Raw genomic sequence first — 5,490 nt, forward strand, 5'->3', positions numbered from 1 at the left:
GCTACATACTTCGTGTATCGGTCAATCTTCCTCTCCTAACCACCTTAGGAAGCTATCGGTTTCCAACACACGTTCATTCTTTCTCTCCATGTTTCGATCTCTAAGTCTCTCAACTACACAACCCCTTTTTCCACTCTGTTACCAAATGTATTTACATCACACACCCGCCATTGCTCCCCATGCCAAGCTCTCTCTCTCTCTCCCTCTCCTTCTCACCCTCTCGCGCTAAATACATGCATTGCCTATCTAGTCCCCCCAACCTCTCGTGCGCACGCACGCACGTTGTCTATCTAGGTCACTTCCTCGAGACTGTCTCACTCTTTCTTCCACACGGCGGGCCACACTCGCTCAATCTCACTCTCTTTATCTGAGTCTCGTTTAACCTCGTTTTCTTTCACACACAAATGATATATCCCCCTGTTCGAGCCTCGATCGACACATCCTATACTCTCTCATGCAGATTGTCTATCTAGGTCAGTTCATCCAAGCCACCCCACTCTTTCGACCTCATGGCGGCCCACGCTCACTCAGTCTCTCTCTCTCTCCCTCTCCCTCTCTCTCTCTGTATGTCTCGATTGACCTCTCTCTTTCTCGGACAAAAACGATATATCACCATGTTTTATTCCAATTCGACCTATTCTTATTGTATACTCTCTCACGCACATTGTCTATCTAGGTCACTCTCTCCAACCCATCTCACTCTTTCGATCGCATGACGACCCTATGTGATCGATTGACCTTGCTTCCTCCCACGCACAAAACATATCAACACGTCTGTGACTGGATCATCTCTCAAGTTCTATCTTACAGCCCTCACCCTTGCCAAAAGCTCAATTGGACAATATCTCTCCAGAGCATATATATCTGTTCAATGAATGTCGGACCACACTCACTTTGTCTCTCTATCTATATGTCTCTCGATTGACATTGCTTTCTCACACCGTATCTTCCACGCATTGAAGCTACCTCTCCATCCCTCGCAAAGCCGAAGCTATTTACATTGCGAGGGGCACTCCAACCTTGGATTAATTTCTCTAGGCATTTATTTCGGTCGGTTTAGATTATATTTTCGTAGCATTCGGCCCACAACTACTCCAAACACCGTTGCAACCTCCGCAACTCCCCTAGTTGATTTCCCTCTGGCTCGGTCATCGCTCTCTCGCACGTCCTTTCTCGCCTTCAACATCGCACCATGGTATTATTGCAAAAAACTCTATTGTTCTCTTTAATTATTATAAATAAGCTACAAAACTACACACCGATAGTCCACTTGGAATGGAACAAATTTTGACCCACAAGTTAAAGTGCTACAAACTACACACCGAGGGGCCCACAGGTCATGACACAAATTTGGACCTATATACAAATTAAAAAATAAAGGACGAGGATCGAACATGCGATCAGCGCCTTCAAGCCGCACGTCAATAGGCAACATACGTAGAACAACAATGTTTGTTGTACCCCCTTTGTTCACATAATGTTTTTATATTACCACAGCCTATTTAATGGATAATATGTAATATTATTTTTAGTACTATTCGCCTTCACTTACTGGTGGGTTCCATGTGTGCTCTCTCTCTCCTCCCCTTCTGCGTTTAGACGCATGGGCAAACACGAAGAACTCGCGTGCGATGTTGTCGTTGACCATATCTGGACGCGTTCACAAGTTACGGCACCAGTTTCACGTAGTAGCAGCACTAGTCAGTGTGTACATGCAATGCATATTAATTTAGAAGTATATTAAGTGCATGCGGATATTAAGTAGGATATTATTTGCGTGTTATTACATGATTAGCACTATTTTTGGCATGAAATTAACTTCACGCTAAACGTGTTGAGCGCTCGACATTGAAGCAGTCTAGGTCATTGGATGACAAGGAATACATGTGGCTTGATGACGTTTTATATTGAATTTGATACGGCTCTACTAGAACATTCAATCAATCAAACAATAGATTTCGTTCATTCTGACACCGACTTTAAATTATACGACGATCGATATAAAATAAACGCAAATGATAAACGTTTGGATTTTAAGCATGCCAATCCGAATGTTTTTCATGGAAAATTTAGATTACGCGGCGGCGGCGGGGGCGTCTTGCAGTGGGAACCGGCTCCTTTGCCGTGCTCTGTGTGTCGTCGGGCCACTGACCGACGGCGACGACGACGTCTTGCACCGTTGTTGGCGTACTCCTGGACGTTGGCCTAGCTTCAAGGAAGGCCAAAATGTTCTGGATTTCGGAGCGAGTCAACTGGCGGGAGGAGGCGACTGGCGTTGGTGCAAGGAAGCGGTCGACGATGGCCATCCATGCTGCTGGGGGGGGGGCACTAGCACCCGTGCGGGGACATGCGCTGTCAATGGCGCGGCGGAGACATTCGTGTGCACGGGCACCGACACGGGCACGCATGTCAGTGCACGTGCAGGCGTAGGCGCTGGCAGATGCACGGGCACCAGCACGGGCGTGCGCGTTAGTGCACGCGTAGGCGCATGCCCTGGCAGGTGCATGGGCGCGTGAAAGTCGGCGGGGACCTCGTGGAACCCCGTGGGATCCAACTCGGCGACAATGTGCGGCTCCCAGCTCATCAATGCCATGGGTATGGGCGCTGGCATAGTCGGGGCGACGGGAGCCGGAACGGGAGTGGGGACAGGCGCGGCGTCTTCCCGCAAGGCCAGTTCAAGCTCGTCCCAAAGCGCCTTATGTTCTTGAGACTCCGGCTGGGTGTCTTCCTCATAAAACTGGAAGACTAAGGACAGACCATCGTGATGCGGCATGGCGTATGTTTAGGTCAGACTAGTTGGAGGTAGACGGCAGTAGAATCGGAGAGAAAGAGAGAAGATTGTAGCGATACCGGGTGGTGCGGGGTTGATTTTAAACTGCGGCGCCGACAACATTAAAAGTGGGACCAGTTGGGACGAAGGTGGGCGGCGGAGCCTGGTCAAAGGGCTCGCCTCCCGGTGAGCCTGCTCAGCGGTCTACTCGCACGCCTCCCGTCGACTCACATGCTTGCTCGGACGGCACCTGCCGATGAGAAGCGGGAACTCATGGCGGCACGTAAACGCCCACGGTTTCAATAGTGAAAGCGTTCGCCTTAACGTGACAGGTCTTTGTTCCAAAATACCTTGGCTCTTCATTTGTTCAACTTGCCATAAGCAGCTTGTCTCAAATTGAAGAAAAAACTTACGAAGTAATATTTGTGCCATATCACGTGACCATGCTCAGTTTTGAAGAATTTATGCTCACTTTTGGATTTTCTGAAATTTAAGATCTAGGATTCGAAACAATATCATAACCTGCATCATGCAATAAATTTGCCGTACATATGTCCTATTGTATTTCTTAAGAAAGGATTTGGTCAAACATTTTGCTTAGTTAGACTTCACACAAGTTATATATGCAGAGTAAAAGGATAATGCCTCCGTACCAGTGCATTGCCTGATATATTAACTCAAGTACTAGGCACGAACAAACAGGCTCAATTCTGTGCTCATCCTGGTGTAGTTGTAGTAGTAGTAGTACAAGGCAATGCAGTTGACAGGTGACCTTGACGAGTGGCGATCAAGGGAATTGAACCGTGCTCGGCATGGTAGGTAACATTGTCTAGTTACTAAAGCATCCCTCCGTTGTTCATCGGTAGTCATTATGGACCAGGGACCTAAGGGGAATTTCCTAGGGCTGGAATTCTGGCCGCCAGATATTTCGACTCGAAACACTGAGGCTCGACTAGTTGGGGTTGCCTAATGTGCGTACCATGCACGCCACCAAAGGACACGAGCCCAGTTTTTTTAGGATCAACACGAGCCAAGGTCTGGCTGGTACGCCGTTGGGTCCTACCATTCTCAACATGGTAATTGATTTATGACGAGTTGTTGAATTAGAGTGAGTTTGTGATGTAGTGATCTCAACGTGGATTTCACATTTCATGGTATCCCTAGTAAGTTTTCCAATGCAAATTCAAATTTAAAAGATGAACAATATGGAGGTGAGAAAACTTTGTATGTATCAAGCATATGACCACACACATACACACGCGCGCGCGCGCGCGCGCACGAACACAACAACAATCCAATAAGTATAGTGCATCTATTTTTCCAAACCATGCATGTATGACACGAATTCAAAAATACTCCTTCTATTCCTAAATATTAGTCTTTTAGAGAGTTCAACAAGTGACTACATACGGAGCAAAATGAGTGAATCTAGACTCTAAAATATGTCTATATACATCTGTATGTGCCAGTCCATTTGAAATCTCTAAAAAGACTCATATTTAGGAACGAAGGGAGTAAAATGTAAGTCATGCATGGTCCTCAGTTCAATTTTTCAAATGAACATGAAACTGAAACATGAATATTAAGTCTAGTATTACAGTACATGCAAATGTTGTGTTTAGGCGGAGCTATGATTGTCGGGGGTCAACCCCTCGACCTTAGATAAAATTGTGGAGCTCTATTTAGGGTTGTTTAGTTTATACTTGTCCCCACCCTCCCAACCACCGATTGGTTGTGCACCCCCACCCCTCCTCCCCGGGAGAATATCATGTGCCCCCATACCTTAGATGCTATATGCCAATACGAGTTTCTGGGAGCTTGTAGATCTGAGATATATATATCAGCTCACATGATGTGTCTTAATATTTTTACAGGAAACATTGATGAGTTTGAGAATTGCACACAATTTGTACAAAAACTACTCAGATGCCCTTGGATCCCATATCCAACGACCTTGAAGCTCGTATCACCGTAGCATCTAAGATGAAGGAGGACATCATATTCTCATGTATGTAAGAATATCATGTGCTACCACACCTTAGATGCTTTGGTGATACAAGCTCTTCGAAGTCGTTAGATTTGTGACCCAACACCTCCTCGGTGGTTCGAATGTTTTTTTTTTGCAGAAAATCCCCAAAAGAGTTCGCCCACTGCTTACACACACAATGACTGCTCAGATGCCATTGGATCTCCGATCAAATGACCTCGAAGCTCATATCACCGTAGCATCCAAGCTGCAATAACACCTTATGTTTTCTCGCATGGGAGAATATGAGGTGCTCTCGCACCGTACATTCTATGGTGATACGAGTTCACTGAGATCTAATGGCCCACAATAGGAGGTTTGAATGTTTTTGCAATATACGTCTGAGAGAGTTTGGTAAATGCGGAGAAAGTACAAGTACTACGCATGTGCCATCTGATCAATGATCAAACGACCTAGATGCTCATATCACCGTAGCGGGTAATTAAGCTATGGGCACCACCTAATATGAGCAACGGGGAGCCGTTGGATCGAAGATGTAGCGGCACGCATGAGGCCTGAATGTTTTATTTGCAAAAAAAAACTTTGGAGAGTTTGGAAATTGCGCATAATTACAAAGACTACTCCCAAGCCATTGGATCTCACTTCCAATGGTGTAAAAACTCGTATCACCATAGCATCTAAGCTGCGGGGTGGATGTGATATTCTATGCCGTTGTCATTTTTGTTTGTAAACT

Source organism: Triticum dicoccoides, chromosome 4B (assembly GCF_002162155.2).
Source record: "Triticum dicoccoides isolate Atlit2015 ecotype Zavitan chromosome 4B, WEW_v2.0, whole genome shotgun sequence".
In the NCBI taxonomy this organism is placed as follows: domain Eukaryota; kingdom Viridiplantae; phylum Streptophyta; class Magnoliopsida; order Poales; family Poaceae; genus Triticum; species Triticum dicoccoides.